An 11,131-nucleotide genomic window follows, 5' to 3' on the forward strand; every position below is an offset into this window, starting at 1 on the left:
CACTTGTGGCTTCACTGAGTGCATCGTCATTAAATAGGAGCGACCTTTTGGCACGTAATGACTGTCCTGTGGACGGACGGTATCACCGTGTCCTGATGGGAGAGAGAGAGGGGTGTTAAAGCTGGTGCACACTAAGTAGTTCTGATCTTCAATGAAAGACTGGAACCAGTCTGAGTCCAGGATGGAGGATTACAGACGGCCATATTTAGCATTTGTGGGTGATTACATACCACAGTTCAGACTAGGACCCAAATGATTGATGATGCGTTATCCTGAGAAGGAACATGGTTAAAAAAATAAAAGTTAGCTTCACACTCATGAAGGACAGCAGCAGCAGCAGCAGCAGCAGCCACAGATTCATGCCTTTGCTTTGTCTCAGGTAACGATCGTCTGCCTTTACCTCTTTGCAGAACAAATCCGGGTTCCTGAGCAGCATCAGGGGGTCATGCACCTTCATCAGCTCATAGAAGGGCGTTTATTGGAACCTCTTGATTTGGATGATAATTACTCTTTAGAAGCAGAAAAGATTAATTATGATATTTGGTTTCCTGTGTTTAAAAATGTCACAATTTTTGCAAATATTCAAGGATGTTAGATGATGAGTTACACTCGCCTAGGCAGAGTCTTGAAGGCCCTCATCTCGTTGGATGTACTCCATCTACAATCTCAAGCTCAGTTTCCTGCACACAAAACCTGTGTTATCAACTGACTAAGAAATCATGACCACATACAGTACATGTATGTTGTAGCTGGAGTGTTTGTGTTGAGTCAGAAGTCAGAAATCTCAGTGTAAGGAACCCAGCAAGCTCAACTTTCGAAAGCAGCTGAAATGATCATTAATAATCTTAAGCATGTACAGTATCTCTGAGTCCATCCATCCATCCATTTTCTACCGCTTATCTTGTTAAGGGTCCCAGGGGTGCTGGAGCCTATCCCAGCTGATTTCAGGAAAGAGGCCGGGAGGACCCAGAGAGAACGTATGCAGGCACAGGGAAAACATCCAAACTCCACACAGACAGATCCCGTGCTGGAGCCGGGGCTCGAACCTGAAACCCTCTTGCTGTGAGGCGACAGCGCTAACCACTGCACCATCGTGCCACCCTCTGGGTCCATCTTATTACTCATTAATATAGTTTTAAAGCTGTAGCAGGCATCATTTTGACCTGTAAATGAGTGTCTTGTGCTTTGCATGCTAAAATGTTGCCATTCTTGAACACCATCTGGTTCTCCACTGGGCAGGTGCATCCCCTCTGGCTGATATCAGGGTCCTGCAGCAGAGGTTACTGTCCCTTCATCCAGCTCAGGAAGGCCTTGATGGAAACACACACACACACACACACACACACACACACACACGCACGCAGGAGTTCATGAATGTATTTAAAGAAAAATCTGCTCATTGGCAAAAAACAAGTGGCTCCCTTTTTGCCCATCATCCATGAACCCTGGTGGAAGCTGCATTTGAGTTGATCATCGCTGGAGACGGTTGCATCTTTGATGACCATCAGTTGGCTCATCACCTCGGCCTCAGGGACTGAACTCCAGAGGGACTCGTGGTAGCTGATGTCGTGATAAATCCTCCCAGTGTCAGGGGGACCCTGAGGGCAGGATTCATATAGCAGCTCTGCCCAATATTAGAAAACCTGACGGATAAACACAGCAAACACATGTTAGCATAATGAGCACCTTTTGTGACCTCAAAGTGGCGTTTACTGCCTCCCACTGCAGAATTTGATGGAATCGTGTCCGTCTGTGCCGCTTGTCTAGATGTGCTCACTCTACGCAGTCAACAGAGGATGGTAAGAAGAAGCCATTCCAGAAATACTGGCTCATGTTGTTAAATATATCATCATGAAAATATTCAACTGGAATATGGTCACAATATGACCCCTTTAATAGCGCCAGGGTTAGTTTGTTCTTGACTTTTGCTTTTGAAAAATTGTCAAACTAGATGATATTTTAGACCTGGAACTACTTTGCTGACAAGGTGCATCCCCCCTGAAGAGCCATTAAAGTTTGGGAAACAAATGTGTGATGACAACAAGAAGAGTAACTGCTGCTACTAATCATGGCCGACTTTGTTTACATCCGTATGATGAAAAACAGCAACGTAGGATTGTCATCAGCTGAATGTCAGAACTGACTAAACGTGCTCATAAAGTGGTGATTTTGATCGAAGAGAAGGATTTGACTATCAGGAATGCTTTAATGTACCTGGTGAGTTGTTCGGCCCTTTTCTGCATGAGCTCCTGGAGCGTCTGGCTATCTCTGTTGTCCTCCAGCAAACTAGTGGTTGTCTCTGGCTCCAGCTCACCTGGGAATCCCTCAGAGTCCCACACATTGGTGGACTTGTCTGAGTCCAGCACATAGTTTGGCTCCTCCTCCGGGTAGTAGAACGGAAGTAGATGTGGGTGTACCATCCCATCCCGTCCCATATATACCACCCCATACTACACCATGCCATCCCATACAATAGCATACACCATACCAAAGCATCCCATCTCATGCTGTACATACCATCCAATACTATACCATACCCATACATCCCATCCCATACCTTACACACCACACCATACCATCCCATGCCATGGCATAATACCTAATAAAGCCATAGTTCTAAGTCAAGAAAATAATACATAGATATTATTTCTGATACTGACCGTTCTGGATAAAGAGAAGATTATAGATTTTGCAGAAGTTTTTAAATTCTGAGTGCAGGATCTTTTTCTCGTGTAAACAGTCTATTTTTTTTTTCGTTGTCGTGTGCCAAATACAGCCTCCTCCTCCGACCATATTTCCATTCTACTAATTAATAGAAACAGTGCTTGGAAGCATATGGCGGCGAGGGACACACAAAAACTCAAATCAACCCATCAGGATGGGGTTTCTTACATCAACAACAAAAAAATCATGGGTTTCGTTCGGTCAGAACACACAATAGTTGTCCTACCGCAAATATTCTTAATTGTTTCAGTGTGACGGTACGGATGGTGAGTGCTCTTTGTCTACGCCAGGACTTAAAATGTTTGCAGTTTGCGTGGTCATTTTTTAGCACTAATAATCTGAGCATCACTCCAGAGGGCAGGCTTTTGCTGTGAGAGATATCATATTCCTCTACTATGCAACCTTTGTTTCACACACAAAAATGTACTGACATTAAGACATAAAAGGGTTAAATTTGACATATTGGTATTTAGTTTACAAAGAAAGTGCTTTACCATTTCAATCGTACATTTTGCAAAGTATTTATACAGTCAGGTCCATACAGCTGCTGAAACATTGAATGGTCAGGGATGGATGCGGATTTTATTTTGTGTTTCTCAACACATTCTTTCCGCAGCACCTTTATCAACATCTAAGTCCATACTGAGTGTTGCCACCTGACCGACCGTCCCAACACCTCTCCAGACCCCCGCGGTCAAATTATACAGCAGAGCGTCTGAAGGTCCTGTGCACACCTGAAATTAAGATTATTGGGACTTTGTCACTTCCAAGAGTCCAGTTGCCTAAAGTGATTATTTTTTAGAATTGTGATTTTCTTCCGCTTTCGGTTTCCAGCAGATGATCTCGGGGAAAGTATTGTTATGGTTGATGTCTCTCTGTCTGCTCAGTTTATAATGAACCAAACAGATCGTCCAAAACAAGATGGTAAAATGTTAGCGATAGACGTTAGTCAGTGTTTTTGGTCGATAAGATCCACAGTAACCAATAAATAAAGGCTTCTTCTGTGATTAGACACACTCTCCTATGTTGCTTGTTTGTAACAAATACAAACTGATCGAAAACGTGAACCGCTGACACTGTCACATTCAACGGTGAGTTGATTAGTATACAGCGAATTAACGAGTGAGCGCTTGTGACACACTGCAGATTTGTTGTCAGCGTTGAGGCTGACTTTTGTTTGACTCTGTTCTTCTCTTTGTCCAGCGATTCGACTGAAGAAAATGTGAGATTGTGTGTGTGTGTGTGTGTGTGTGTATGTACATGATAAGAAGGCGAGATAATCCTCTTACTGTTATATTGTGATAGGCTCCAGACAAAAGCATCTGCTGCTGTCCCCCCCAAAACACACACAAACGCGCACACACACACACATCCTTGTACTTATATCTTTGTTAGGACTTTCATTGATGTAATACACTCCCTAGCCCCTCACTCTAACCATCTCAACTGACTGCCTGAGCCTAACCTTGACCCTAAACCTAACCTGAACCTGATTCTAACCTCGAACCTAAAACCAAGTCTTGACCTTCAAATGGCCCTTTGAAGATGTGAGGACCGGCTAAAATGTCCTCACTCTGCTGGTTAAATACGTATTCTAGTCCTCAATATGTAGCAGGTACACACACACACACACGCACACTCTCTCTCTCTCTCTCTCTCTCTCTCTGCTTTGGTACGTCCACACTTGCCAATCTTTCACTGGAAATACCACAATGTTAAAGCTGACAAATGCGCATCTGTAATTACTTCTGTGTGTCACTAATCAAATTGTCTGTCGTTCACTGTCACGGACGACAGCCTGCTGACTGGCCACTCTTCTCCTAAATGGGATTATGTCAGATACATCCTGAAATAATTCTGATCAAATGCTCTCTTTCTAGTGAACAAATTGCGGTTTTGCTCATTAGTCCTAGAATTGGGAGAGAATTGATCCAAGCCCCTGCGGTGTGGAGCAAAACACAGCCACCCCCCCCCCCACACACACACACACCCCCCACCCCCCAAACCTCCAATCCTGACTCTCAGCAATGGAAGAGAGGAAGGATTTTGAATGAGGAGGAGCTGGCAGGAAGAGAGGGGGAAAGATAGAGTGAGAGAGAAAAGGGACGTTCATAGGAGGGTAAGAGCTTGTGTGTGTTTGTGTGTGTATGGATTCTTAGAATGGACAACATGGATGAGTGTTGTGGAGAGAGAGCGGGAGGGAGAGAGGGAGCTAGAGAGAGACGTGGGGATTGAGAAACAGAAAAATGTTCACTGATGCACTGCCAAACAGAGCAGAACGAAATTGCATCCGCAGCCCCCAACCCCCCCCCCCCCCACAAACACACACTCCCTCACTCACAAATGTGCAATAATAAATACACACAAACGCATACAACCTATCTTTCAACTGTCAGTCCTGCTGTAATTTAATTAACTCTGTTGGAACTCATTATCGGGGGTTTTATGAGGATTGTTGGTTTTACAGTGCGCTCTGAGAGAGAGAGAGAGAGAGTGTGTGTGTGTGTGTGTGTACAGGACGAACAGATGGATCTCACTGAGAACTAGAATGGAAGAATAGCACACCTGAGTCTACGCCAAACTCTGTGTGTGTTTGTGCATGTTGTTTTCAGGCCACGCTGGTTTTTTCCATCCCATGTTGAACAGCGAGTGGCGGACAGGATGTCCAAATCCCCCTCGGTGCATTGCCTCCATGTCCATGTCCAACACTGCAACATCAACTCAGGCCGTTATAAACCCATCTCTACGTCTACAGCGCGTCTTCAAGCATGTCTATTATTCGACTGGAACCTTACATGAATATTCTAAAAAGCCTTTAGCATTTGTCTCCAGAGACACAGAGACAGTGGGATCCAACCTTTGGGTGCTGAATCCCAAGAGGTCACAGGGTCAGTCAGAGAGGTCGCAAGGTGATATAACAGACAAAAAAAGATGTCTGCCGCAGGATTTCAACCTTCCTTGATTATACATGTGCAGCAAAAACTGGAGCCAGAAGGAACGACCGGAGTCTCTCCCGTTTTAGCCTCCATGTTTGTCCTCTGTTCCCACCTCTCCACCGAGGGCTCGCTCCAGGACCCTATGCTCATCGTTTATTTAAGTCAAAAAGTATGCACATAATTTGCGATACTCATTGAAATAACACATACTAGATACTGCTCTGCAGTTGCACGCCTCCGTGAAGCGAGTCTGCCATCGCGACCTTTGACCACCAAAACCTTTTCAGTTCATTGTTGAATCCCAGTGGATGTTTGTGCCCAATTTCAAGAAATTGCCTGAAGGCCCCCTGTGGTTTCATGTTAATGTGGGATATATCACACACGTCAGGTGACAGAAATAAATAGTTTACAAATCAAGATTGACAAGCAACTCAAAAAATATTTTTTGATTGTTTAATGAAAAAGTCCGGAGCTCAAGGACGCTGTTAATTTCAGTGTGTGCCACTTTAACTGTGGCGCTCCACAGTTGATTAACCTTTTCACCATGACCTGCATTGGGAACTTTTCCTTTCTCTTTCTCAGAATGTTTATCAGCACTTGGTACTGAGGACTTACCAAAGAGGAAGGGCCAGACAGACAAGCACAGTCGATCGAACAAAAATATCCAGAATGGTTCTGCATCTGTGAGTAATTTACCTTCAAACGGAGAAGACACTTCAGAACTGGTGTTGGAGAGCCGATCAGATCGATTTAATGCAGCATCAATGTGTGTATCGATATCAGCAGGGACACAAGCTTGTTAGAACACCGCCTGTCTTACACTGTACTAGTACTGTAGTATTGTGAAAGTAAAATTCACATGTACAGCAATGTATGAGGTTTTCATTTTTAGCATATTTAGAACAGTTGTTTTAACACAACACACACACACACACACACACACACACACACACGTCGTCGTCCTCCGCTCTATCCGGGTCCAGGTCGTGGGGGCAGCAGCCTCAGCAAGGAAGCCCAGACCGTCCTCTCCCCAGCCTCTTCCACCAGCTCCTCCGGGGGAATCCCGAGGTGTTCCCCGGCCAGCAAAGAGATATAATCCCCCCAGCGTGTCCTGGGTCGGTCGAGGCCTCTTCCCGGACGGACATGCCTGGAAAACCTCCCGAGGGAGGCGTCCAGGAGGCAGCCTCACCAGATGCCTGAACCACCTCAACTGACTCCTCTCGACATGGAGGAGCAGCGGCTCTACTCTGAGCCCCTCCTGAATGACCGAGCTTCTCACCCTGTCTCTAAGGGAGAGCCGAGCCACCCTGCGGAGGAAACTTATTTCGGCCACTTGTATTCTCGTTCTTTCGGTCATTACCCATAGCTGATGAGCATAGATGAGGGTTGGAACGTAGATCGACCGGTAAATCAAGAGCCTCGCCTTTTAGCTTAACTCCCTCTTCATCACAACAGACTGGTTTAGCACCCCCAAGACTGTGGCTTCGGCCCCAATCAGCCTGTCAATCTCCTGCTCCATCCTTGCCTCACTGGTGAACAAGACCCCGAGATACTTGAACTCCTCCACCAGTGGCAGGACCTCCCCCCGACCTGCAGTGGGCAGGCCACACACACATAAAATGGAATTAATTTTTGCCGTCCCTCTCTGACTAATGTGTTTTTATATTCCTATTTTCAGGAAATCTTTGAGTTTGTCTTTTGCACGCTTGGGCGCAAGCGTTGCGGTGGGATCGCTGACGATTTCCACCTCATCTTTAATAATAATAGCAGCTGCGGTTGTTGGAGGAATTTATCTCATTAAACGTAAGTGATTTCATTTCAAAAGAGAACTTCCCCTGACTGATCGTCACGCATCTCTATACACTTTATAGTGTTGACTAGAACTTTTGTTTGTTTCAGGAGGGTGTGACAACCAACAAAAGCAGAAGTGACAGGATCATTTTCTACCAGTCACTGCAAAAATGTACCAACATCACGAATATAAGAATATTGTGATTTGTTTGACAATGAGAGTTTGGATACTATGACCAGAAGTGGGTGGCAGGTCATTTTGAACTGTACTGCTATTAAAGTGATACTACACAATGTTACCCACCCAACCAAACAGGAGACACCTGGAAGCATTGGGAATGGAGCCAAGTACACCACACACACACATTCAGTGTGGAAACGTCCCTCACATTTGGTCATAGTCCAATCATACCTGAAACTGAGAAATGTCCCATTCCTCTCTGGTATCTAAACTTGCCTAGACGTCTGGTAAACAGGATGAAGCCATCATGTCACACGAACACACACACACACACACACACAGCCTGACTACACTACAGTATAAAAAGACATGTCATATTCTGTATCGTTGGAAGATATCTCTGACTGCATTGCTAGTAGGGCTGGACGCTATGAATAAAGAGATTCCCCATCTGGCACCTGAGACTCAGTCCTCTGATTCCTCTCATCCTCCTTTTTCCGCCACAACAGATTCACTCCATGTATTGTCTGTGCTTTGATGTACTTGTGATTTCGAAATCTTTAACCTAAATGCAAAGCTGAAAGTTTGACATTAACAAGCAGACTTTACACTGTCCTGAAGTTCAGTGTCATTTATCATTAACTATTATGGCCAATGTCAGGAGACCGATAAGCTGATGTGAGTGCGAAGAAAGTAATTTTTGAAACATTGGCACTAATATTGGAAAAAAAACCTCTCAGTGGTGCCACATCAGCCAAAGCAGAGAATGAAGTAAATCATGAGGTCAAAACCCTGACAGTAACTGAATCAATGATCTTCCTCAGAATCTAAATACCTCTTCAGAGTAAATATACAAATTTGTTTACTCCTATTGGATTTTGTATTTAGTGTAGTTAGCCTAAGTCACATGACCTTTAAGACCCAGTTGGTCTTTGCATATTGCGAGCCCCCACCTGTAGCGTCATGTCTGTCAAGTCTCCGTTCATTTCTGCACATTTCACATTTGATGTCTTCTCATTCCTGTTTTATTTTGAAATCACCGACCCTGTGTCTCCGTTCCAGATCCACCTCCTTCACGCCCCTCCCCCCGTCTTGTCACACCTGCTTCCTGATTGCTCTCCACACCTGCCTCCCATCTCCCCTGATTACCTCTTGTATTTAACCTCATGTCTCCCACTGGCTCGTCTCCGGTCCTCGTGCGTATCACGGTCACAGTCTGCTCATGTTTGACCTTGCTCGCTTGTCCTTTGACCTTGCCTTTTGCCTCCTGACCTTCTAATACCTTTGCCTGCACCTCTGAACTGACTACCTGCGTACCGGAACAAACTCACCCTTTGGTCTCAGCCTGGTCTGCATTGTGTGTTTGTGTGCCTGGTGCCCCTGATACAGATTATACAAGAAAGACAAATATGTCGGAGTGAAATAATAAAGTGAAGATGGCAATAATAACAAATTCATAAATAAACAAACCACTTGACATTTTGTAGCTGATTTAAGAGAGGAGGAAGTAAAAGCTTTATATGTTGAGCCTTGGGTTTGATGCACGCGTGTGTGGTGCTTGTACTATTTGTACCAGATCAGATGTTCCAGGAATACTGCAGTAAAAACTACAAAATATCCACGATGTTTCTGCATCTGTAATGAATTTATCTTCAAATGGAGAAGACGCTATTTAGAACTGGTGTTCGAGAGCCGATCAGATCAATTTAAAGCAGCATTAATGTGGGTTTCAACACAGCAGGAACACAAGCTTGTTAGAACACAACCTGTCTTACTCTGCATTCTAAAATGAACAATGGAAAAGTCGAACATATGCTCATGTGTAAGGTTCGCATTTGTAGTATTTTTAGAACAGCTACTTTGACACACACATGCACACAAGCAAAGTGAGAGCAAATGAGATGGAAATGAGGTACAGAGCAGACTGAACAAGCAACATCATCAAATTAATTATCCCCAGTGTCTGAGCGCAAGAAGTGGTGTGTTCGTGTGTGTGCGCGCGCGCGTGTGTGTATGTGCTGACTATGAAACAGAATAGAATAGAGTAGCTTTGTCATTGCAACATGCACAGCAAAATTAAGTGCGGTCCTTATTTAGTGCAAACAGCTGAAAGGCAATAAATAAACAGAATAAATATATAAGGGGAAAAAACAAATAAAGGTGTCATGCCATACCAAGTACACAGCTTGTACTCTTAGTGTCATGCTGCTGTTTCTTAGCTTTGCATCTTCAAGTGATACTTCTACCATAAAACTTTTTTTTTCGCCTTTTCAAGTACTCGCGAACAGGTCTCTTGAGTTTGCAAGGACGTTTTTTTTTTCGTACTTTTCTCGCCCACAAATGCAGAAAAGGCCAGCCCTGTTTATTAGCTTCAAGCTAACAGTGACCGGTGCCTAACAAGAGCAAAGCTGATCCACAGTGTCAATTTACAAAGTCTCCTATTTTCAGGGATAAAAAAAAATATCTTTGCCTGCCACAAAGCTTAGCCTGGATTCTGGAATTAAATGTGGAAGGTTTAGCAATGTTCTCCCCATATGGGGTTATAACAGCAGTTGCCATTATTGGAATATACTTCTACTATCGTAAGTGATTCAGCCACATACATGCAGTGTTTACTAGAACTCGTTTGTTTCAGGAAACCATGACAACCAAAATAAGCAAGTGGCATGACCATTCACTATCAATTCAAAATGCAAAATGTGCAGTCATGACTATGACATGAGAATCACGAACGGCACTCATTCTGTGAATTATGCTTACTTGATGTATTGGCTGTCCTATTACTTACTTGTTATTTAAAAACACATGTGTACTTGCTGCTATGCTTCAAGACTTCAGGATCTATAATCCAACAACCTTTTTGAGAAATTCCAATCTGGCTTCTGCCTGGCCAGCAACACAGAACCAGTTCTGGTCTGGGTCACAGGCAAAGATGGCTCCCCATCCCTCCTCATTCTAAATGGTACGACTGCAGCGTTTATCGCCACGTCCTCTCTGACCACTTATACCATACGATGTTCTGACTCCACCCTGTCCTTATTCTGACCCTACCTCTATGTAAGATTTGATTTGTCTCCCAGGAGGTGCAAAGCCCCGGGCTCACCCTGTGACCTTTGGTGTCCCTCAAGGGTCACTCCTCGGTCCAACCATTTAACAGTCTTCGCATTCCCCCTTGGTTGTTTTTTAAATTAGATTTTTATCATATTGTCAGTGGTGGTTTCGCGTGTATCTGTTTGTGGTCCTGGTTTTCCTGTTTGGGGCTCCTCCATGAACAACAAAATTTCAACCCACCACACTTAATCATTCAAATTCAATCAAAAGGAACACAATGGGATTCCTTTTGATTACTTTTTTGTACAAAATGAAATGAAAACCTGAATCACGAGGTTGGTAGTAGAAAGGAAACCAACACTTCCTCATGCACCTGAACAGCTAAATCCCATGGACTGCAACAGAAAATAAAACAGAAGGGTTTAATATAAAAACAACTTTAATGAGC

General features: G+C 44.1%; 1 long non-coding RNA gene across 1 annotated transcript; it reads left to right on the forward strand.

Annotated features, from left to right (window-relative positions):
- Positions 1–6,216: 6,216 nt before the first annotated feature.
- LOC147240859 (uncharacterized) lies at positions 6,217–8,083 on the forward strand. The gene is made up of 3 exons (XR_015111263.1): positions 6,217–6,343; positions 7,339–7,463; positions 7,560–8,083. It is a non-coding gene; the product is annotated as an uncharacterized LOC147240859 (long non-coding RNA).
- The last annotated feature ends 3,048 nt before the right edge of the window (positions 8,084–11,131 follow it).

The sequence above is a fragment of the Aulostomus chinensis genome, chromosome 22 (assembly GCF_037954235.1).
Source record: "Aulostomus chinensis isolate RoL2024-O1b breed Wild chromosome 22, RoL_Achi_v1.0, whole genome shotgun sequence".
In the NCBI taxonomy this organism is placed as follows: domain Eukaryota; kingdom Metazoa; phylum Chordata; class Actinopteri; order Syngnathiformes; family Aulostomidae; genus Aulostomus; species Aulostomus chinensis.